The sequence below is a fragment of the Nipponia nippon genome, unplaced genomic scaffold (assembly GCF_047370975.1).
Source record: "Nipponia nippon isolate SJK-2023a ecotype South Korea unplaced genomic scaffold, ASM4737097v1 scaffold_3, whole genome shotgun sequence".
In the NCBI taxonomy this organism is placed as follows: Eukaryota; Metazoa; Chordata; class Aves; order Pelecaniformes; family Threskiornithidae; genus Nipponia; species Nipponia nippon.
In genome coordinates this window covers 90,995,264-91,021,750 of record NW_028262347.1, presented here as the reverse complement: position 1 = coordinate 91,021,750, position 26,487 = coordinate 90,995,264, and the positions used below count along the sequence as shown (strand labels likewise).

At 36.9% G+C, this 26,487-nt stretch overlaps 1 protein-coding gene across 3 annotated transcripts in view; it reads right to left on the bottom strand.

Annotated features, from left to right (window-relative positions):
* Positions 1-26,487, bottom strand: part of CTNNA3 (catenin alpha 3) — a 544,198-nt gene that overhangs the window by 387,199 nt on the left and 130,512 nt on the right. The gene's annotated exons all lie outside the window — the stretch shown is intronic.

Below are 26,487 nucleotides of genomic sequence, written 5' to 3'. Positions count from 1 at the left end.
AAGTGGAAACAAAGTGTCAAAACAGAATACATTGTATTGGTTATTTATTTAGCATCTTAGATTTTGTAACATATTTTGCATAAATTATTTGCTATTCAAAACATTACTTGTCTTTTTAAGACTCATCTTAAACATTCACACTTCAGTTTCTTATTTCTTTACTACATGGGTTCTTGAATTTCCGGTCATCTTCTACAGTGCTGGACTTTTACTATGCACAGTTTGAAAATACATTTTGCTAATTATGAAATGAAACCAAAAATGCAGGTGTCATTCTGGAGTCGAGTGACTTTTGTAGTACAGGAAGAATTTAACTGCTTCATTTCAAAGTTGTTTTTAAGGTTTAATGTTTAGGCATTCTGGTCGTAATAGAAGGCCTGAGCTGTTAGGATCAAATACCATCCTCCCAAAAGATTATTTCAGTTATTCTTGCTTTGTCCTTCCTTTTCTTTACCTTGACCCACTGCCCTCAAATATTTATAGTGCATGAACGTGGTCCTGGCACTGATGCAGTTACTCAAGATGCACATACGTTCAAAGGCACCATGTACTTCGAATGTATGGAGAACTGTACAACATAAATATTTTCAGTGCTAGACACTCTGATGAACTTAGGCTAAGGAACATGATAAAATACTTTCTTATGCCAAGAGACACAAAATCTTTTTGACATATCTGGTTAAACAGGCACAACTGGGTATATATTCACGTACACACAAATATTTCTCCTTTTGTTTCTTTTCCTCAATAACGAAGCATACTTTAATGAATCTGGTTTGTCTTGGACCTCTCCCGAAAGACTTGTAGCTTCAGACCAACATATCAATAGACAAATGGTAGAACAGCAGGGTCACAGAAGTAGCAGCGATTCTGCACCTCACAGGTCTGCTATACTATCACAATCAACCTCTGGGGCATTTGTAGTGCCAGGCTCTCTGTAACTCCAGTGCTCTGAAAGACAGATGCAACATCCCAGGGCCCAAAGCAGCAGTGGAATACCTGCCCACCCCCAATCTAGAGTATAAAAACATGCATTGCCATACATATAACTGGATACCATTTTTTAATGGACTACATCAACCCAAAATCTGCTATTCTCAACAAGATGGATGTCTTCAAGAAAACGAGATGGCAGGTAGGTACCTTCCCTAAAAAATCCATATAATGAAAAAAAAATCTAAGTTAAGCTAACCCAAACAAGGACTCACTCCTAAGATCCTATGTTAGTGTTTGTATGCCTGCTTTGTAACAGATTATTGCCAGCTATATACTGACTCGGAGTGCACAGAAATAGTAAATGCTCTAGTTATGTAGACAAAACAAAAAAGTATCACCTAAGCTGCAAGTTAGCAAGAAGAAAGTATGCTGAGCCTATGGGTTCAAATATTTATTTACAGAGGGTCATTTTCATATATCGTTTCCCTTTGCAATAAGATCCATAAACCAGAAATAGAGGCAGCCAACAGCATCAATCTCAGTCTTACAGTTAAATGACACTACCATACCCTGGAAGATCATTTTATCAAGAAAAAGCTAGGCGAATTCATTACGCTTGCAAAATACAAACTGATAGAGAGTATAACCTCTATCAATAAAAAATCCCAGACAATTTTAAAAATACATCTAGCTACAAGCAACCATTTATACCACCAGTGGATCAGACTTGTACAGCGATTTACAGGCTTGAAACACCCATTAGGAAATTGAGCACAAGCGTCTGAACGGAGGTCCTATCTAAAGAAGAAGGTATATAGGAAGATTAATGATTAATCTGACAAATTACTGCATATGTCTCAAGACAGTATACAAAAAAATAACAAACACCAAAATAACACCTATACAAGAAAGCAAATGATAGTTTCAATTAAAAAGTGATCAAAATTTGCAGTATAAGGCATCATACAAAATATTCGCAAGGGATCTGAGAGCTACCACTAACAAAAAAAAAAAAAAAAAAAAAAAATATATATATACACAGTTTTCAGAGATACATCACACATACCAGACTTCTTTTGGCAACATACAACAAAGACGAAATGTACAAACCTCAGAAGTTGTGTACTAGCTTGCTTTACTCACAGCCACTCAATTTCTCCTCTCTCAAGGCATTTTTTATCTCTTACTGTTATTTTCAATCCTCAGATTGGACAAGAGAAGAGAAATTGTGCAAAAACCATAACGTGAATGGTAAAAAAACCAAAACAAAACTGCAAGGGCAACACCACTGACTAGAAAAATAAAGCCAGGATTCCAGTATCAACAGAACTGCAATAAATTCTGGAAATTGCTTTATTAGCAATGTAGGTACTCAAAGATGGTTAATGTAAACAAATTACTGATCACGTGTAGTGTCAAATACAAGCAGCTGTATTTAGCTCCCAACTGGTCTAGCAGAAATAGTCTGTTGAACAGGTGAGAAAAACCAGTTCAACTCATGTTCCCTAGCCTGATCCTGCTCTCTTGAGGGAAAGATCTTTTTGCTCCAGACTTTTGCATGGGTCTCAGGGGCCTGGGCTTCCTGAAGGCAAATCTTACCAGTAAAGCATAAATATCTGTAAATGAATATAATAATGGTTTCACTTGGTCAGATCAAAGGTACAACTAGGCTTGATAACCTGTCTCGAACAGCAGCTGAAAGATGAAACCGAAAGAACTGAAGAATGGGACAAGCACACAGCAGTATTTCCCCAGAATGCTCCTACAAGTGCCCAACAATTTGTAGGTCAGGGACTTACTGAGCCAAATGTGGTGTCTTAATAGTCCCCCTTTGAACATGTACACAGCTTCTTTGAAGCCATATAAATTTGTAACATTCGCAAGTCCTGCAGAAAGTAGATTTACTTTGACAAGAAAAGCTGCCTCTTTTCTTTGTTCTAGTAGAAATGAATGATAGAGTAGTGTAATAATAACACTTTTCACTTCCATTTTTGACACAGAAATATGATTATCACGTAATTAATAATGACAGACCGACAACTTCCAGGTAGTTTGAATAGCATCTATCAAGTCATCTAACGTACAGACATTATCTGAAACCCTGTAGACTTCATTATCAGATTTCCCTCGGGGGGGTTCTTAAAATCAAGATTCAGCTCACCAGAAGGCAGAATATTTTTTCAGCTTTCTCAAGTCCATCACAACGGTAAACAAAAAATAAGCCTGTTGTAAGTATTGCAAAACACTTTTCAACATAGAAAGACACACATGAACCTCTTATTAGATACAAGTTTGACTGTATGATCCATATTTAAAAGCAGATGTTCATTAAATTCCTCAAAAAAATTCTAACATTTAAGTGAACTAATAGTTCTATTATAAAGTAACAAGGCCAAATTCCATTTTCCTGCTCTACCTAATTACAGAACCTGATTAATTTTAATTATAAAGTTTCAGAATAAATCAACGTGAACATCATCAGGGTTCATGATTAATGTTATTTTAATGAACACCTAAGGAATTAACATTTTGCCACTAGAACCTTGCCAAGAATTTTTATGAAAGCTGAAGTGCAGCATGTACAACTGTGAAAATCCCACACGGCACGGAGCTTATATTCTACCTTATCAACATCAATTTTGTATGTTAATAACTCATTCTTAAAACTGTCTCTTTAGATGGTTAACTACAAAGGAGCACCTGCTGTGCAATGGCAAATGAGCCTGCAACATGGAATTCATTATACCCAGTCCTGTTACATTAAAAGTCTAACGCATTCATAATAGTGGACACTTCAAAGTATCACCACTATAGACATGACACATGTAACGATACTAATATACAAGTGAGCATTAATTAATGTTGCATTAGTATGGAATTTCTTTGGATTAACATTAACGATTGCCTTATTAATTGCCTTGGGTCAACTGACGTAAACAGGATGGATGTTATTGTAATAAACACTAAAGGAATTAAAACTGTTCAGTTATATAAGAATATGGTTTTCCCAGCTTTCATAGAGAGTACCTTCCGCTTTGTATTCCATAAGAAAAAGACTTTTAAGGTGAATGCAATTCAGCAAGAGTTCTATCTACAATAAAGTGATTGCACCAATGAAACATATTTCAAAGTCAAATAATTTAAACATTGTATACACTAATTCTGTGCTTCTTAGAGAACAAAAACTCATCAACTAGGGACAAGAATACTCATTAAAAGAAAACGATGTGTCCCTCCAGCACTGTGCACTTCAATAATTTCAGTAGTTTTATACAAGAGTGTGTAAAGGAGGCATGGAAAGCCATTAACTGAACCATTCATATTCAGTACATTTTGTTGTCATTTATTCTTTCAAAAGAAATAATGAAACTGATTTATTTTTCTAGTAATGATGATGCATCTCCCTTTTATGTCTTGCTGTTGGTTACTTTATTTTTAAAGAACCTGTAAGCTCACACAATTAGTCTAGACTTCACTATCCAAAAGCCTTATTCTCATTTTCAGGAAAGGAAAAAATACAACTATCAACAGTATATCTGAATATGCAAATAAGATTCATTAAGATTTTTTTCTTCTTGTCTTCTGCTTTAGCATTATCTAGACAGTTCATATTTCCTCTCCTTACACTTCTGCAACTTGCCTCTTTCTCCAAGTTCTAACTGTCACAATTGAGAATGCCAGAAATAAAAAAAACTATTCAGGCTGAGTTACTGGAAGGGAAAAAAAAACCAGTGTTAAATGCCTTTCAGGTATCCATCTCCAGAGCTGAACACGTTTGCTGCCTCCCGAGCACACGCTAAAGCTTGTCTGACTCAAGTGCCCTTTACTTCACCACTAGATCTTGCAAATATAAACTCATAAATACGCTAACACTATAACATGCTAATCAAAATCAATCTTTTTTTCATTCTACCACTACACAAGGTAGTGTTGGGTTTTGGGTTTGGGTTTTTTTGTCTCTCTGCACCCTAAAGCTTGAACACATATGGTTAATAGATGTCAGTATAAACTGTCCTAATCCCACTTTCATCAAGTGATTACAACACAAACTTTAAAAGTGGAACTGGAAGGGGTGAACATGATGCCCTCCCCATCTCAAAGCAAAAATCAACTTTACTGTGACAGATGCTTCTCTAACTTCTTCAAAAACCTTCAGTCTCTGGGGAACACAGTATTTACATCAATCTGTATCCATGCTTAACTATTCTCGCTATTAGAATATTTTTCCTTATGTCTAACCTAATTGCTACTGGAGCTGTTGGAGGTCTACACCCATATATGTCACGGCCACCTTGAAAAATGCCATACAGGTTACTACTGACTGAAAGTCTCATGATGTTTTAAGGGAAGAAAGTAAGGTATTTTCCAAAATTTGAGCTTTTGGAAAGACAGATGTACTGCTTGTGAAGATGACAAGTACATTTTTTTTTTTAATCTTTTTAAAATTATATACTTAAATAGGAATGGAGTTAGTGAACCTGATTGGAAATAAGCATTATTGATTAAATTTCTATTTCCATTTTTAAGACGTTATAATACATAAGATTTGTAAGACAGGATTCGTAATCCTGTCTACTGTCTGGCTTGAATATAGCCATTTCTATGCTATTTTTTTCCTGAAGCTTTCTTCCATTTCTTTATTTCTTTGAATAACTCCTTGAATCTACAAAGAATCTTGCTGAAGATACCTGGATCCCAAACAGGCATAAAGAGCTGCCTCTGTTCTGCACTGCCAGATCAATCTCATGGTTTAAATTTAAAATGACAACTCAAATGTAAATTGCTGCCAGTCGCTTCTCCCATATTCACAAGCTTTGGCACTTGTTCATTCTTCCCTACCTGCATGCATTTTGCCTCAGGACTTTTGAAGTTCCACCTTCTCTTTAGCAAAGAAATTAAGAAACCCACTGAAATTAAAAATTGATTTCACATAATTTATACTGCTAAATTATATTCTAAGATTCCTTCATGTAATATGCAAGTATCTTACTAAAAACCAAAATTATTCTTAGAAAAAGAATAAATTAATTTATGCTTCCCGAAATAAGCATTAATGGCCTATTGTAAGACTTTAAGTTTTTCTTTCATAAAATTTGGAGGAGGGGGGAAATTTATGCAGGGGCATTGCTAATACCACAAAAATACAATAGTTACTGAAATAAAACACTCACATTGCTAGCTAAAACTTGAAGTGATTCAAATGCAGAGATAATTCAGTGCTTCTCCTGAGAGAGGATGTAAAGAAAGGGGATATAAACATTATAGATGCAACTAAGTTATGCTGCAGGAACAAAAAAATATATTCTCAAAAATTATACGGAGCTAGAATAGAAAATATTTAAGGCTGGTTTTTAAAAGGACGTATGGGCTAATAAGGCACTAAATAAAATAGGAGATGAGAAGGATTAAATTTAAGTCTGGACTGAATACACACAGGCAAACAACCTGATAATGAAAAAGGCTTCTGCCTTCCTCCCAAATGAAAAACATTTTATTTTCATTTTGTCTAGTACTAAATATCATCTGTATAACTGAGTAAACAGTAGGACAGTATCCAAATGTAAATCATTAAGAGGGATAAAAAAGCTGGCCTTATATACATGAACTAAAAGAAGTAACTGACCACAGAGAAAAAGAAGACAAGACCCACATATGCAAACATTTAAATCTCGGTTCTCTAACTGCTCTAGGAGGCAAATAAATAACTTTACATTAGAGCTTCAATCAAGTGCTTTTATGTTAAAACTAACTTATTGCTTATGACCTGCTTCACCTAAGAGGACTTAAGGGAAACCAAGGGAAGTGGAAAAGTAAATCAAAGACAGAATTAATAATAAATAAATAAATAAGCAATAATATATGTAAGGACACCAAAATATTGCTTATATGAAAATTAATTCAATTACGTGGGGCAATGAGGACATACAATGCTGCTTATCAAAATCAGAGGTCTGCTATGCTTTAGTGGTATATTTTTCCATTAATACCACAGTTTTCAAGACTCTCAGTTATAAAGGTAACCTTGGAAAATAATTTAAAAACTACGCAAGCATTATAAAAGGAAAACCTTTAGCATATATACTGTAGCATCAACAGGTCAACTAAGCTGAATTAGTATGAGCTGCTTTATAAGCTTACTGTCTGACTGAAGAGATAAATAAGCAAACCAGCAATTAAGAATGAGGGTGAAATGTGCTAACTACCAGTAACAGCTCTTGAGATCCTTACAGTTATTTCTCATGCAAAGCCAGTATCTCCATTAAAGTTGTCCAAAAATGAATCAGCGTTTCACTGAAAAACATCTTTTCCTGTGCCACAAACTTTAGGAAATACATCCAACTAGGAAAAAAATTAATTCTATCTCTACAGGAGAAGGGGTAGATGTATAAAATGGAGAAAGAAAGGAGAGAAAACAGTAAGAGATGCAGACGTAAAAGGAACACCAAAATGATTCAACTATGAAGCACTTGACAAAACTGTGTAACTGGTCATTATGGTAATAGATTAAGATAAGCAAGTAAACAGGAAGTAATGAAAATGGGAAGGCACAAATTAAGCTGCTTGTTCATATTGATTGATCCCAAATCAGATTTAATCCTCTGGGGAAGGGGAGTGAACACAACAACATTTAGATTCGACGAGCTGTCTACCTCATCTGCCATGGCAGTAAAAACAGGTGAATAAGATGTTATGTTATGTCAGAAGGATAGGATAATAACACAATATATATATTAAAACAATACTATCTGAATTGATGTTATCTTTTCAGCTTGAATACTTCATTCTGTTTGGACATCTCAAGGTACATCCATTATTTTTCTCCTGACAAAAAGCGCATTTACTTTGCAGCAATAACTCTCAAAAGAATTAGTTCTAAAAAATGCATTTTTCACCTTTAGTAAAAGCACACCAAAAAGCGTAAAATACTCTGCTCCCAAAATTCTTATAAAAATAAGAGCTTTGCAATCAGATATACTTGATTTAAGGATAATGAAGCAGGTTTTGTGGGCTGCAGAACCTTATAAATCTTTTCTGATTTCTTTTGGGGTACAGGGAAAAGGGGAATTGGTGAAGGAAAAGATGATAGATTACATTTGCCTGTGGGTAATAAGGCTTCCTACAAGGAGAAAGGGCATACTCTGAATAATTACGTGCAGTTTGAGGCCAAGAGAGATATACAGTGTCTAGTCCTGGTCAGAAATTTCAGCTGCCACAAAATACGGATAAAAAAAATACGTGAGGAAAACAGGATGAATTCACACTAATTTTCAACATTTTTTCTTTTATTAATTTCCGTAGCTTGAACAGTAGGTCAAACTGCAATTTCTTCCTTCTGCTTTGCAGAAATTCTTCCATCTTGCATCATGAATGTCAATAGACAAAGGAATAGCCAAACTGCATAGAGAGAATGTCAAAACATCAAAAACACAGCACAATTCCAATAAAAAAAAAGAGATATAACCAGGACTGTATTTTAACAAAAATATTGAGTGTATTTTTCAAAGAATGTTTATGAGACACTACAATAAACATGGGTGTCTGGCAATAGAGACAGCAACAAAAAGCACATCATGAAATACTCAACATAGACCACACTTTTTAAAAAATTAATAAGACCCCTTCCCCGCCCTTACTCCCCCTTATTTTTACCAGATGCTACACAGCTGTCCTTTTACATCCACAGAGTTGAGCTTAACTCCTTGACACAAGATGATATTCTGGCTCCATTAAAGTTAGTTGAAGTTCCACCATTGGCTTTAGAGGATTTGACCTTTTAAAGCAGTCGGATTTTTGCAATTATACAGATGACAGTCAGGAATCAGCAATGGAGATAAGAATGAGTGTTTTATGTAGCAGTTTCACATAGGCAATAGCCACAACACACCAGCTAATCTCATAATTAAATACTCACCTGCAACCTTCTGAGACATTTGCTATACTTGAAAGAATATTTGATGAGAGGGTAACTCCTTCCTTCTCATACTGAAGAAAACAACTCATCCATATAGTGAATTAAGAATTTAAATTCTACGTGTCACTGAGAAGCAGCTATTAGAAGCCTCCCAGAGACTGCCCCCATCTTGACCAGAACCTCATCCACCTTCTCCTTAAAAGAATCAAAAAGACACTGAATCAAAGTTATGCTTTACTGCAGCACAATTCTGAAAGAGCGAAAAAGCTGCCCTGCTGGATAAAAGAAACTGAAAATCAAAGTGTTAGTCAGCCAGTCCCTCCCTTGCTCATCATGTACCCTTCCTTTCCTACAAGCTTGTTCTCAGACTAAGAATTCTCAGTGGGGGTTTTTTGAGATGCAATAACTTTATAAAACTCCTTTAGGATCCGCAGAAATATTACTTTATTTCTTTGAAGTCTCCGCCAAGAGACCAGTTCCTAGCTTAGGAAACTCTAGAAATTTCTCCCTCAGCTGAGCACGCTCAGCTGTCCTCAAAGGAAGTGCATTCTCCCTTCCTTCCGGAAAGCTCCACTTGAACAAGGGCTCCAGGGGCCAATAAGGAAAATAAGCAATGTTTCTCCCTGCCTCTGAGCCAAAATATAACATACAGTAACATTCCATAAAGAGTAAACAATCAAATAACAAAAATTATACTACCAATCACATCATCTTAGAACATCAAAAGTCACAGCTTATATCACAGTTCATAGATCAAAAGCATCAGAATAACTTATATTTTTCTTCTTTATTGTTTTAGCAACTTCAGGCTATTTTCTAGGTTGCCTTATGTATTACTTCAGCACAAGCTAACAAGATATTGAGTGAGAATTCATTAGCAGCTGGTCAAGTGTAAGCAGTCCATCAATCATTTTTAATTCCTTACTGTCAGCAATTCTCATTTCATCTCTGGAAGAAATCTGTGTTTTAAACTGTGAAATATATCACATAAAGTAGTGACATTTGATAGTATGTTTTCAGATTCCCAAGCTTATTGTGAAAGTCAGTTCAACACATAATGAAGTCATTCTTCCTTTGTAACCACCAAACCCAATTATAGAAAAAAGAAAAAAGAAAAAAAGAAAAAAGGAAAGAGGAAAAAAGCTGTTTCAACTAAAGCAGATGAACAAACTACAATCTATTCCAGAATAAATCCATCCATTTGTAATTAAAGCTCCTGTAAAAATTCAGAAAGAATTGTGAAGCTCTCGTGTCGTATATTTACATGATTTCTGCCCCATGAAAAGCAAAAACATATTCTGGGTTGGTTTTATATTCCAGCCAGTGAAACATCAACCAGTTACTATAAAAGGACCTTTCAGCTGACAACAGGAGTCACATCTTCCACATACCCAACATAGTGCCCTGCTCCAGTTTTCATGGTGCTGTTTTTGCAGACACGTTTTCATGAACAGCTTTTCTACAAGAAACCTACCTGACATTTGGCAGAAGTTCATGAAGCAGATAGCACTGCAATTAGTCACACAAAATCACATCATCACCCTTGCAAATTTTCTACTCATTTGGCATACCAGATTTCAGAAAAAGTGTGTCACAGTGTGACAGGGTCCTGGGGTGGAACAGGACCAGCTTTTTCTTTCACGTGATTGTAGTAGAAGCACACAGAAAGATTATGAAGTTGAACACAGTAACTATCTGAGAAAGAAAGCTCAGATGGCCAAGTGACTCAAAACATATAAAAATGGTTACTTCCCCCTCATCTGTACGCTGACACAGTGGGTAGCTTACTCCTTTCTTTCTTCCTAGTCCAACACCTTGCAGCAGCTTCCTGGCTTGCAGCAATCTTAGAGAGCCTCCTCTAGAACCTTCAGAAAATTTCCTCTCTCCAAATTTCAGGCGAGGCTTGACTGGAGGTCCACTCCCAATGGACATGCAGGCCTGGGACAGCCTCCTGCCTCCCAGGTGTACCCTGGCCCACTCCACGCTCCAGGCGGTTTCCTCACTTATGTACGCCCCGAAGGCAGGAGTAGCCTCCAGGACCTTGTAGAGCTCCCTCAAATCCAAAGTGCAGCAATCACAACTGGTAGGTCAATGCATCCTGGTTTTAAAATAGCATGGTATAAGGTGCATACAGAATACACTGAGAGCATAAACGTTTAACAACACAATCATGCTGGCTGTTTCCCTGCTAACAGGTTAGGCAAAGTTTCATCTGCTTGACAAAACATTAGGTAAATCACTCCTCCAACCAGTGTAAAAAAAAAGCAACGTGATACATCGTTGTACGTCTTACATAAAAGCGCTAAGAACAGTGATATTGACATTTCTTAAATTATTAAATAATTATTAAAATAATTAATATTAAAAGTAACAGTAATTACAAAGAGTAATGTTAAATATTAAATATTATTTATTAGATTTTATATTAACACTGGGAAATTATTGCAGATTTCTGCCATACAACCAAATTCTAAAAAGATTTGTTTTGTTGATTGGTTGTTTTTTTTCCAGTGCAATCAACTTTCTTTAGAGAAAAATGTTAATATGAGAGAACAGCTCACATATTACATTACACAAATGCAATTTGGTTGCTAAAGTTTTAATCTTGTACAGCAAAATTCCAATTTTCTATTTCTTGTACTTGAGTTCTAGTTCATGAACAGATTATAGGATGTAAAATTGTTAGGTAGATTCTAAAATACTAAATTTAGATAAATCTTTCTAATGTAGTTATAAATTTGGCAAGGTAAAAAAAATCCTACTGATATGATAAGCTGAATCACTGTTAAATGTACTACCTTCATGCACACAGCTCATGAGGAAACACACTCCTAGTATGCATACAACTATCCAGCTTTCCCCAAATACTGAAGGCAAAATTGTAGAAGGGACAGATTATTACATGTAGATAACCTGAAAGTCTAAAAGCCCCACCAAATTTCAGTCCAGTTTTGATCACTGCATATGAAAAGCATTCACCATTACAATTTCACACTAATCTGGGAAAAAACCAATTTGTAGTAAGAAAATGCACAACGAAGACTGGGAATATTACTTTAATAAAAATGTAAGCCAATAATCAGTGGGGCTAGAAAGGACCTCATGGTCACTTTTTCCATCCTGACCACTCTGAAACAGCACAAATGGTCCTAGAGCTGCCCAAACAGATGTTTGTCTTTAACTGTATCCATAAATGAATCTCTGTGGCCTCCCACGGTAACCTGCTCCAGTGTCTACTCATCTATACGGTTGATTTTTTTAACCTAACACTGCATAGATTTCGCCTTTTGCCAATTACATTTGTCTTTCTCTTAACAAATATGGAGAACAACTTAATGACATATACCTTATAAAAACCTTTTCCATATTTGAAAACATTATTGTGTTCCTCTTCTTCTCCATCTTTTCCTTTCTAAATTACACAAACTCAGTTAAGTCAGCTTCTTCTTACTTCTTTTATGTTCTAAAACCCTTGCTTCTTTTTGTTCCTCTTATCAGTCCACGCTATTCTTAAACTGTGATGCCCAAAAGCACATGCTGAGCTGAGCCTTACTGACAGTTCATCTCCACAGCTCCCAATGCCTTATGAACAGTACCACTGCTGAGCCAGAAATCCTGTATTTTTATTTATACAGCTGACTTCTTCCCAAGGGTAATCATTTGCACTTGTCATTTAAACTTGCAGATTTCAGACCATCCCATCAAATTTAAAAAAAATAAAAAAGGGGGTGTGTGTGCTTTTACTATCCTATAAAATACTTAGAACTCTCACTGGGGTAGCATCACTCGAACTCTCAATAAGTCCACTCTTCATTCCCTCAGCCACCTTATTAATGAAAACATGCAATATATGTGGACCCAGGCCAGTCCTTGCAGAATCACACTTTTTGAAACTATCCCAAGTTGACCTGCAATAGCATAAATAACAATTCACTAGGAATGTTATTTTTCAGTGAACTGTATTTTCCTTTAATACAAAGTTAACTATGCATCTCAAGTTTGCTTATGAAAACGTCCTCCTCTCAGCGTGAAACGCTGTGTGCAAAGTTACATCATGGTTACTACTTCCCCTTTAACCACTAGCTAGCTATTCTGTTAAAAGAACTAGATGTATTTGACAAAATGTATTTTGAAAAGTCATGCTTGTTGTTTATCACCACCTTCTTATCCTGAAGATTTTTAGGAAATTAACATTTAAGGATTTCCTGCAGCTTCCTCCTGGTTATCCAAGTTACAGGGACTGATCTACAAATACCCTAGTTTTAAGATAAGTTTTGCTTTTCTATTACTTGCAAATACTCATTCCTCACTGTTTTTTACAATCAAGGCCAATGGTTCAGAAATTCCTTTCTTAAATATTCTGTAACCTCTTTCTGGCATGTATTTCATTTTGCCTTATTAACTGCATTATGCACTTATTCCCAGCGAACTATTTATATGAAGCCTGAAGCAGGTTAAAAAGTAATAGTATTTTTGAGTTACTGCCCCCCATTTAGAAATGTCTTTACTTTCCTTCTCAGTTCTTCTTGTTAATAATGGATCAGTAGAAACTTCTCTTCTTACCTTATGCAACTTCTACTGGTTTTAACACATTCTGTGCCACAGCTTTTTTGGCTTGTCTTTTTATTTATACTGCATCTCTATTTTATTTTCCAGTCACTAAAAAGCTCCTGATACAGGCAAGTTGGTCTCTTTCTATGCTTTCCACATTTCCAGAAGTTTGCTCTTGTGCTTTAAATAGCTTCTACCCTCTACCCTCTTTTGAATCCCTTGTCTTCATTGCAATCTTTTTTAACTAATGATTTTGCTGTTTCACTTGTAATCTTTGGAATCATGTTTCTTATTTTCTCATAGTATTTTTGACTAAATTACTTCCAATGCTCAGATTTCCATTCTCTTCTTCACTATTCAAATTCACCAGTTACTTCTTTCTTTTAACAGAGCAAAAAAGTCTTTGATGCTATGCAAAAACATGTTGGAGTGTGCCTTGCTGTATTATTTTTGCAATGGAATGTTTGTTATTTGGACAAAGGAGCAAACAGCCATTCTGACCTAGAAACCACATACAAAAATCTTCATCTAGCCAACAGCCAGGCCTTACAGAACTGAGGGGAAGGTAGGACTTTCATAGACAGATGATGGCAATGGTTTCCCAGCACTCCCACAGGAGCACTATGTTGCAAGGTTGCCCTAAGCACGGAGCTAGATCTCACAACAATCCTATGACACTATTTTCAAACTCCTCCTCATTTACTTCCTCCTGCCACTGAAGATTCACTCTCACCACCAGCCAGAGGGAATACCAAGGACAGGATCATATTCCGGCTGTTCGCAAACAATGCATGATTCCAGATTTACAGGCTGGCCTATAGATCTGTATCATACATACACATGGACTCTCCACTACAATAATAAACTAGAGAATAAAAAAAATTTAAACTTCCACCCCGAATTAGTGGTCAAAACAAAAATTTAAAAATGCTCCTCCTGGTTATTTTTTCAACCTCCCTATTTTAATTAAATTGTAATAACTATTTGGGTTTGTAGTAGTATTCCACTGGAGCTGTATCTAAATAAATGCCAGGCAAATAATTTGAATAACTAACCTTTGCCAAACATCACTTTTGCTCCAGACATGGAAAAGCCTCTTTAGCAATGTCTGTGAATATACGGAAGCCTGAATTACATCACCCAATTCACCTCTGTCCTCACCAGTGTTAAGAGTAGGATCGCCTCCTCCCCATGTTGCAAATGATCCTTCTACTAATAAAATTTACCTTTCCTTTCCTTTTCTTTTTTTTTTTAACGTATGTTCAAGGGAATGTCATCTGCCTCCTCCTTTAACCTCATCCTTGGAAACTGCCATCATGTAGCTCATGCACAACCCACACGCCATTCAGTTACAGTGTGTTTCTGGAAAACCCAGTTTCCCCAACCTGGCTAACTACATTTTTGGTTTTTGTCTCAACCAAGAGCCAATTATAATCTACAGATACGTGCAGAACATATAGACTAGCATAAACCACTTTTCACACTGAAACAAATCAGTGAGGCACAAAAACGGGTGAAAGGAGGCAGGAGGCCTCTGCTGTTTCTGAGAGGAAGAGCTGTTAATCAAAAAAGAGGTGTTGGTATATCCAAGAAAGTGAAACAGGCTCACGTTTCTTCATTAAAATAAGCATTATTTTTCTATGGAAGTGAAAACTAGAAAAAAATTCAGGGAGGAAAAACTCCTCTAAGCTTTCTAAGGAGGAATTAGCTGCAAGAACTAACAGGCGTTAGGAAGTTCTCTAATGAGAACCTCTCTATGGGTGCAACCTGAGGCTTAGGACATGCATTAAGAATGAATCTGTAAGACACACCTTGCCAGGAAAGGATGATGAGTCAGATGGATGTGGGAGAAAGTGCGAGGGTGTCTCTGACTTCCAAAGGTGGGCTGAGTTAACAGCTCACAGCCCACAAAAGGGACAGTTCTGCTCAGCTAGTCCACTTCTGCACTCTGAGTTACTCATTCCTGTTTCCCTGGGGATGTATATAGAGCTTGTGTGCCCTTCTCGGAGTTTGACTTAGCTCAGTAAAAGTGAAAGAAAATTAATCCAACAAGTGAATAGGCAGTTTGGCAAGCTGACTGAGCTGACAGACAGGGTAACCTAAGTATCAGAGCCAGCACAAGGAAGGGGACAGACCTGAGTGGCTGACAGCAAAACATGCTAAGTACACAATGGGACTACCTATTCCAGCTGAACTGAGCACTTAGATCAAAGCAAGGGGAAAAAGGAAACTCTGATGAGATAGAGGGGAAAAAACTGCTTCACAATGAGGATGATAAAACACTGGAACAGGCACCCAGAGAATCAGTGGAATTTGCATCCTTAGAAATCCGACCTGGCTGAACATGGCACTGAGCAACCTGATCTAACTTTGTAGTGGGCCCTTCTTTGAGCAGGGAGTATCACCAGATGTCAGATAAACCTAAAATATTTGTCCCTGATAACCTAAAATATTATATGATTGCATTTTACCTAATAGTTCCAACGATTAAGTTAATATTGGTGAAAGCTACAGAGAGAAAATGAAGCAGTCAGAGGGCTTACTATTTCCTTACAATTCTATCAAACATTTAAAACGGCATTGACAATGCTACAGTCTAACTGGAAAACAAACATAACAAGAATCGAAGCACAACATCAGAAATCAGGAATACAGCTGACCGGAAATTCTCCGGAGGAATCTTTCTTCTATTGAATTTTGCCAGTGTATCAAAACCAGAATATTCCATGGAAATAGAGCAAGCACAACAGGTCTTCTGACAAAACATGGGCATACGCTCTACCAGCTCTACAAGATGGCCTTGGAACCAAAATCTGAAAGTTTCAGATTCGCTGCTCCCAGTCTGTTCTGAGAAGAACTTGGAGGTACCAGTCCCTGAGTAGTCTTGCTGTACAAAAATTCTGTTCTTACAGCTCAGAGAGGCAGGTGTTACGAGGATCACAATAACTAAGAAGCCAAACAGCCTAAGAACCTGGCAGCCTTACCAGGGGCTTATTCAGATTTTGCATGCTCACTCATATGCAACAGCACTCTGGTTTCCCATTGGGATCTAGAATAATACTTCATCTCTCATCCCAACAATCTGGTCAGTTGGTCCACAGCTGTTCAGGAGTGGACAGGTATAAAACTGATAATAATCTTGGCAATACCAGTCAGCGTCACCTAAGACATCCCAGTGTATTTTATTTCAAAATCTTCCTTTAATGTGTGGACAGCTGAACACAGGAAGTGGCGGGCAGAATCCAGAAGATTATTAGGCCTCTTTTTTTCAAATTAGAAGCAAAACATTTTCCAATAACTTGAAAGCCAAGAAATAAAAAGTCCGTTTCCTAGCCAATTGTAGCAAGGATCAAAAATGTCATTATGAACTTGCCTCCTTAAAAAATGGCTACAAGCTGTCACATGGCATTTCATGATTCCTTTACCTAGTCATTGTTTGGTTTGATTTCGTTCACACTTCCTACTGGAACTTTGCAAAGTTTTCATCTATTTCTCTTCCTTATTATTCAAAACAGTAGACTGGAAACATCATTACCAGACCAAAACAGTTCCTGCTTGTATGCTCTCTCACATACACATTGTCCATTTGTGCATATGCACAGTTAGTAAAGACACGTTAATAATACAGTGCTCTTTTGCTGTATTAAGGAAAAAAAAAAGTGTTTTGCACTAACTGCTTCCAGGGTGTACGTAATTATTATATTTCTTATTTTCTCCTATTTATGTGGAATTCAAATTGATTATTATTCTTCATTTCTCCTGCAAAGAGCTAAATATATCCAGTAAGAGAATGCAAGGAGGGATTCCTTTACCAGTTATCTTCTTTTACAGACGGATAATTCCTCCTATACCATATTAAGGTTTTGAAAAAATTAGAAACATCTCTACTTGATAGAAAAGATAATCCTAGATTATTCCTGAGTACAGCCCCTAGTTAAGTAGCCGGCTTATCTTTTCTTTCCGTCTTCGTATAAATTTTCTTTAATTTCTGCTACTGATAATGAAACGATGGTTAAAAATAATTAGAAGAACCTAAGATAGCAAGGATTTTCCAGTAAATAGAGTAATTAGAATAATTTACTTTATTTAATGTATTCTACTAAGCATTGCAGCTGTCTGATTTGAGACATTTATTTTCTTCACATACTCAAACAGAAAGAAAATGTGCCAATTGGCAACGCAGGCTGAGAAAACAACCGCGAGAAGCAGTTCTTGAGAAAAGCTGATCTTGAAAGGACTTTTTTTTTTTAATTAATATGATGGTGGGGGTTGGTTTGATTGTTTACTTTTCCAGCCTTCTGATAATACACATTGGTCACAAATGCAATGATACAAAAGAATATTCTTCCTTTTTTATTTTTAGTTAATTAAGAAAAAGAAGAGTAGCACATCAGATAGAGAAACAACAACTGGAAATAAATCCACTGAAATGAAAGTTAAAATAAAAAGGGAGTGCCGCCAAATGCTGTTTATGACCACAGACAAAGATCTGATTTTTGTTTTTTAAGCTACGTTTTGATTTTCTTTTTGGAAAGAAAATGGAAATGTGGAACTTGGATTTAGATCCAGGCCCCCAATCTCTCTTTAATCACTGTTTTAAGATCTGGATGAACAGTAAAGACAAAGCATTAGAATTTTTTATGCTATAGTTTTATGATACAGTACTGATTTCATTAAAAGTGATCATAAGCTATTTCACATAAAACTCCATTCTTCATTCCTCATAAAAAAAGATCAATAGAAGTTAGGCAAGAAATTAAGTTGAAAAGCCAGTTGACAACTATGCAGATATCTCCATTTCTATCAAAGAGAAGCTACCTCTGGTTCTATAAATTAAGAACTGCAGCATCTCATAGGTTGCTGGCATACAAATATCTTAAATCTGAGTAACTACAAGAAAAAGCATTTGTTTTTAGCCATGCAGTAGACTTCAACACTCTGGCTGATGAAATTCATAGGGAGAGCTTTTAATCAACCACTTCCCAAATGATTTCTACAAGGAATTCAAGGTGTCATTCTAACCTTTGTTTTATATAGAGGATTAACTAGCACAGAACTTTTAACTTAGTAACTACTGTCCCTTTCACCACATCAAGATTGCGAGAGATTATTCAAATTAAAGAAACTTTCTGTTTACTCCTTTATGTAATTTCTTGTCCTACCCTCATTACCAGAGTATCTTTTTATCTTCCATTAGTAAATAATGGGATTTATTTTATATTAAAAGAAGCTGGCATCCAGGAAGTTGCACAGACTCTGGAATTTATTCAAATGTTTAGAATCACAGACTCCACAAACTGAAGTCAACAGGGACATCTGGAGATCATCCAGTCCAACCCACTGCTTAAAGCACAGTGAAGTATGGCCATGTTCGTTTCGGTTTTGGATGGGAACTCCACAACCTCTTTGGGAAACCTGTTCCAGTGTCCAAGCACCCTCACAGGAAAAGAAGTTTCTTCTTGTTTAAATGCAATCTTCTGTACTTCAGTTTGTGGCCATTGCCTCTTGTCCTGTCAGACGTGTATAGCTTTGTGTTCTTTACTCCCTCCCGTCAGATATTTGTACACAATGATAAGATCCCCCTGGAGCCTTCTCTTCTCCAGGCTGAACACTCCCAGGTCTCTCAGCCTCTCCTTGTATGGTCAACGCTCCAAATCTTTAACCAGCTTCACAGCCCTCTGCTGGACTCTATCCAGTATTGCCGTGTCTCCTTTGTACTGGAGAGCCCAGCACTGGACACAGCACTCCAGATGTGTCTCATCAGAGCTCAGTAAAGGTGAAGGATCACCCCCTTGACCTGCTGGCTATGCTCTTCCTAATGGACCCCAGGAGGCTGTTGGCCTTTGCTGCAAGAGCACATTGCTGGTTCACAGCCAACTTGGTGTAGGGCTTGGCCTTTCCATTTGTTGAACTTCATGAAGTTCCTTGTCAAGCGCTTTTCTCCTACCTGTTGAGGTCCCTCTAAAGGGCAGCACAACCAGCTGGCGCATCAGCCATTCCTCCCATTTCTGTATTACCTGCAAGCTTGCCAACAGTGCACTCTCCCATCATCCAGAGCATTAATGGGTTAAACAGTACTGGACCCAGTATTGACCCCCAGGGGTATATCACTAACTACTGGCCTTCATCTGGACCCTGGGCTGCTGATCCCAACCCTTTGAGCACAGCACTTTAGCCAGTTTTCAAGCCCACCTCACTGTCAACTTACCTAGCCCATACTTCATCATTTTGTGTTACAGGAGACAGTGTCAGAAGTCTGACTAAATCCACGGTAAACAACATCCAGCATGCTATTACACTAAACACGTGTTTAAAGATTGCACAGAGATATTTGGGGTAGTGCAGGTTACATACTTAGTAATTAAGGTTTGTTTTAAGAGAAGAACTTAAAGCATTTTGTATTTGTTTAGAAAAAATAATTCTTTCATTAAAAAGTTGGATTTGGTCTTCCTTTGCCTGCAATATCAATATTCTATTAAGAGGTCCCTAAACTAACAATGACTATCTTTTTAATAAGAACTGTTATATAAACAAGAAGTAAATACCTTTTAACCTGAAACAGAATACAATTTAGACATGTATTTGGACACAAAAATCAGCTGTCCTATACAGAGGATAAAAAACAAGATAAATGCATTCTGAAACACCAGACTTCAGTAGTGTTCCTAGAAATGGCATACTAACATTTAGAAAAATGATCAGTCTTTAACATCCTCCAGAAAATAGGAAGCTGGTCAAGAAAATCTCATGTAATGACAACCATTTTCCATAAACTGTAACAAAACAAAACAAAAAAAAAAAAGAGTCTTGTAAATTAAACAGCTAGGTAGATGTTGAATTAACAAATACTTTACTATTTATTTGTAATGATTGTTTATTACCATAATCAAGGATTTATTTCATCTTGGAGAGGAAAATGCTACTTTATTGAAGGTTCCCTGCAAAAAAATTAGTCTTCAGCAACCCAATATATTTCCAGTCCTGTCAGGTATACCAAATACAAATTACTGACTATTGTACTGAATCATCCTTTACAGAGCCATGAGTCGCTCATCACGCTACATTACTTCAATGCAAGCCTTAAGTTAAGATCCGATTAATCCTGAAATAGCTTGGCTCAGAACCGTTAAATGAAAAACAGGGCTTAAGAATAGAAAATCTTTCATTATCTTTCTCTAGTTCACGTGCATAGATGCCAGTTTATTGCAAATTTTGCAGGACCATCTATAATCAGGTAAGTTTAACTGCAGCTTATTTTTCAACTGTAAATCTATTTGGAGAATTCACTAGACTACTTTTGTCTTTTAAGCACACTAAAAATCTTCTTCCTGAACAGTTCATATCTAATTTCTCTACAAAATTAAATGTTTGGCAAAAGTTAACATTTAGAAAAAATGTTTTCAACTACACATACTGCATATAAAATGTAAGAAAACCCACTGTAGGAGTGTTCAAAGTCAACTGAACTAAGTACTTGGCCAATGTCAACATCAGAATTATGAAAACTACATGTTTTCCTGCATAAATGCCAGCAGAATATGCCATATGGGCATACCAATTTTACTGGAATAAATCTTTTCTCTGAAAACATAATACTCGATAAAGTCATTAAAAAAACCCTGAATAAGAAAAATCTGAGTGACACTTTCCACCCACACATCACACATTGAAATTTTTATAGTTTACATTTTGCTATACCTGACTTCCAAACTTCTCTGGAACAGCAGTTTTTTAAAATGCTTGAATATGAAGAGGACAGTAAAATAAGAACATTTGAATCCATTCTTTTTACAAAAAGACGTGAATACAAGCTCTGTTTGTTCATGTTCCTGTACAGAAATACAGAGAACAGGATTTCAGGAAGTCAGCTAGTTCAACCACTTGCATGAATAGCCGACAGCTATTCTGTTCTTGAAGACTTTAACAAGGAATTTCTTCAAACTCCCTGGTTAGTCTAGTCTGCCAAGTTTGGGCTCAGTTCTTCAACCAGAGAGCAATTACACAGAACTTTTCAAGATACATATTAGTGAAAGAAAGTGGAAGTAACCAAGAAGGACAAGTCAAACAGTCCCCTATTCTTAGCTCCCTAGACGTCACTGGCAACAATTTGGAGCATCCGATAGCAAAGTATATTATTGAACAACTAACATATTTAACATAACTCTAAACAGTTTCTGTAATCTTCAGCTGTGCATATATGATTGTTTGGAATCATTTTCATTACATGGAGAAAGTTAGAGACACATCAAGCTAAACAGATAAAGGTACAAAGCTGTACATGCAAATGCATTTCTTCAGTCATAGCTCTTAGATTCTTTTAACTGATGAGCTGAATTATCAATTTTACAGATTCACAATATCATGTAGCCACGCAGACAATTTCACTGGAAGCTACAATAAAACCACGTTTTGGAGCTCTGTAAAAAGATGTACACACCTTAGCAGAACTGGTAACGTCCTTCCAGTAGTTTCACCATCAACAACAACAACAAAGGAAAAACAATATGAAAATGGTAAAATACACATATTTAGACATGTATCAATATATGATCTGCGGACTGGTTGTAATACTTTTGGTATCTGGCAAGAAGATCTCTTATGACAAAATCTTAACATACATAACCATAGCAGTTTTCTATAGAAGAGCAAACAGTAGCTGGCAGGTACTGAGATGAGAAGGTTTAAGTCTTTAAGTCATGAAAAATGTATTCATGAAGGAAATCATACATTCCAAATACATTTTCAGCATACTATTAAAAATATTCATATTAGACTGCTCACTATACCCCCACTCTAAAACATAAATGTAAATTAGCCCCAAATTAATGAAACTGAAAAAGTGGCAAACATTGTTTTCTGAAATAGCCTGTGTTCTCTGAAGCCTATCTGACAGGAACAGGTTAGGTGAACTCTTATGTGAATGGAGAACATAAGCTTTACCATAAAGAGCTGTAGCAGATATGAAAAGTGTCTGGAGGTTTTTCACAAGTTCGGTTATTTGGTTCATGCAATGTGAGTTTCCTCTGGTAAGAGACACCATTTTGTGCCCTAATTTCATATTTATGGAGTACCAGTCTTTTCATATACGTATTATTAACCATCAGTAATCCACTTTCCTGCAGCTATAGCACATGGATGATTAAGGGAAAATAGCCCCAAGAGATGCAAATATCTAACAAAGACGACCAGTCAATTCTTTAAATTAAAAACATGAAACATTCCCTTTTTAAGCTGAATAAAATGTTTTCTTCACTCTGAAATAACTCTTTTGGAGGAATTCTTGCAATTTCTAGAACTACCAAAAGTGTTCCTCCTGAGCACTGAAATGAAAAATCCACTGCCCAGTGCAAGATTCAGTAGCCTAAGTGCAAGACACACTGCCCCACGGTGATGATAAACCAAAGTGTCTTGTCTTTCCTCTATCCAGGGAAGTGTTAAAAGTCTTCATCAGGAGACCATAAAGTAGAAGTAACATGAAGTTTGAGGTATCTGTATGTCCTTCCACTCTAAAAGAGTAAGAATGGCAATAAAATACTGCATAAAATGTTATCAATCACAGGCAGTCTCTACGTAGAGACAGTGGCTCAGACCTTAAGCTGTTGTTGAAGAGTACTCAATACAGGGGTAAAGCAAGGCATTAGCCCTCCACAGCACTCAAATTTATGAGTTGAGACAAAGGGTGAGGCCCAGAACCACGCCATCAATAAATAAAGACTCCTGGGTTTCCATCCACTTTCTGCTTTTGAATTTCCAATGCTCAGGTTCCATTAAGTGAACAACAATTACAATTTGAAGTCTAGACAGACACCACTGCACAAGTCCCAGCTATCCACTGTATCACCTTTCCCGCAATTGAACCTTCCCCATGGCTACAGAGAACTCTGTACTGCATACCTTTTCCTTAGAGGGCTCAGCACAGTCCAGCTCACTCCATCTCAGGTTTTCCCCTATATTCATGGATCCTAGCTCCTAGTCTTATCCTCACAGCATTTCAGTTTATGTGCTAAGATCCAAATACACCTCAAATCCAAATATGTCTCATATCCAGAAGCTGTGGACGCAAACCTGCGGTGAAGCAACAGGCTTCAGAGACCTTCAGGGAACCCAAGGAGATAAAGCTCCAGCAGCTGCATTCCCAGTGAGATTCAAGTATGCCCTACATGCAATATAGGTGCTTCACTATCTGCCACCAACTACTTCATCTCCCTTGCAGCATCGTTCCTGGAGTGGTCCGATGCTGTCTGCCACAAAGCAGATGAGATTTATAGTCAGCCTCAGCTTGGCCTGCCCTTAGGCTACATGGATGGTCACGGCTTGATTAACAGTACCCTAAATATGTAATATAAATATGGTCAACTTCAGTCCACATGTGCGGACTGTGTATACACACACATCCAACGAATATCCAGAATAAGCTGAGAAACGAATAAAGCTCAAATATGAAACAACGTTCCAAAAGTAAGGAAACTTTAATTCAGGAAAGCAGCTATCATACCATCAGTATATCCGACCTTTCTTTACCAACTTTTTTTCAGCCTTGTCGGAACAATCTAGCCAGTGATCTTTATTCAAACCCACAGGTGGGTGCAGAATAATTATTCAGACATATCCTCCCTATTTAATGAAGGCAGAGAAAGCACTGCCTGCAATCATCCTAATTGCTGCTCACAACAGCCACTTTAACCCACACTCAATCACAACTCTATTATCCCTTTTGATCACCCAGATAAGTGCATATCCCTATTGTCACTGGGAGTAAAAGCAGAGAACTCAAGAAACATGGAGTTAGTATTGCTGCACTCCAATGTATTCAATAACTTTTCATTTTAAAGGATGAGCAGAGACAAGACAAGAGCTTGTCATTTGGAAAATGCAAGTGCTTATTACTAGAACAAAATGATTGCTCCTATGGATACATTATTATCCACACACCATAGTATGATTCTGCCATTGATAAGCTATCCAAATTCACAGTAGTAATTCCTGTTATTTGATGTCCTGAAATGCAAATATATCCCTCGACAATACATGTCTATGAGTAAATTTCAGAGAGGATAACAATAGTGCACAAATAATTCCAAAATATCAGAAGAAAAACTGCTGCCTTTCAGAAGAATTATAAATATATTTGCAATTTACTATATGTCTGAATTACTTTGTGAACAGAAAAACTTAAAGCTTCTTGGAGACAGAGTGGGTCTTTATTACTATAGAGAACATTTTGCTTAACTTTCCATTTCATCACCTCACTCTGTGAAAAACAGCCACTTATGTAAAAGGCAGTATCTGCTAAAAAGATATTTCTCCCAGCTTGCAGTAAAAACTCTAAATTTTATCACTGACACCAACAGGCCCTTGATTTCATGTGATGTCCTTAAGGCTTATTAGAGACTTGGAATAATTCAGGGGAAAAAAAACCAACCACCACATTTAGGAACCACAAAAGCTATATTCCTTCGACTGTTCCAAATAGTTAGGGCTAGATCACAAGTTCCTGTATATTTGTTTAGGCACTGAGGGCTAGTTTCAAAAAAACAGACAATGCAGAACTTACACAGAATTTAGGCACTCAAGTCTTTGGCAATGATCCTGTTAAAGCTAAACGCTTACCAGGCAGGCCACATCCACCATCAGTAATTAAACCAAGATACTAGTAAGAAATGACAGACACATATCCAGAAAAAAAAAAAAAAAAAAAAAAAAATCTTTCGAGCAGCTGACTACTACCTCTCATGAGACTGATTGACAAGAACTGAAATGACACTGGGTAGGCTACGTTTTGTGAACCATACACCATCAGGACAAAGACAGGAGCAAAAACATGCCCTTTGTGGACAGTGGGCAAGGAAAACTTTCCACTCCCACGTACAAGCTGTGGTACAGAGCCTCTGTACCTCACTCTGGGCATAGGGCACAAATACACCACGAGAACACACGCTTAGACCCACGTGAAGTATTACGTAGAGAGCGCGATTGCTTGTGGAGTACAACAGTGTTCCCTAGGAGAAGAAGGGAATCACAACCTAGTCCTTAAATTGTACTACGTTAACAAATTGCTGGCATAATTTTTATAGCTCATTCAATTCACAGTCCTAGCTTATTGTAATTATTAATAGAAGAGCCCAGAAGACAGTGATAAATCAGCACTGTCTCCTGGATCTATCATCTATTCTTCAGTGAGTTAGAGCTGTGAAATAAAGTAACTGACACCTGATAATCTTCTCATTGAAAAACTTATTTAATCCAGTCTCAGTAATAGCCATAAACTATTCTTGGTGAGAGTTTTTCCACTGAGATCAATATTAATTGTATAAGCAGATCAAGAGCACTAAAAAAACCTAAAAACTTCAAATTCATTCCTGTCATTTAACCCTAATGTAACACTTTACACCTTTAAATCTTTTTTATTTCTTCTTTTCTGCTTCCCTCCTCATCTTTGCCACCTTGCGCAAACACTGCATTCTGCAACAAATTATATGACACTTTCCCTTTTTGCCGTATTTAAATAGCTGCTTCCCGACTTTCTCAAGTCAGTGGAGTGGGTTATGTATTTTCTTTTCCCCTTAGTCTGCATTATGTAACCCTAAAATCATGATTATTTCTGAAATAGAAAAGATAATCACAATTTTGTTTCAAGAGTCCAAGAACTTATGACCTTCTGACTTACAATCATGTAGTCTTACTCCTGCAAGACATAGAATTGCCCTAAAGCTTTCTTGCGGCAAACCCACAGCAGTCTTTTGGACTAATATGGGTTGCTATACACCACATCTGCATCCTCCCATGCGCTCTGGCTACTACGGGTTGATGCTTTCCCTTATTAAACTTTCAGCCATATAACAGCAAACCTGATCCACCCTAGAACAGATATTGCAACAGACATCTATGACAAGAAGGTATCAAAGACTAACATTCCAAGCTATCCAGAGCTAAAGAAATCTCATATAGCTAACCCATGTATAGAGCACCACCAGAGAGGTTCAAGCATTATGTTGCATTCAACAGAAACTGCAGTTAAATTTTGAGTAAAAATATGAAAGCATCTTTGTCTGGTATAGGGACTGAAAGAGCAACTTGAATTCACAGAA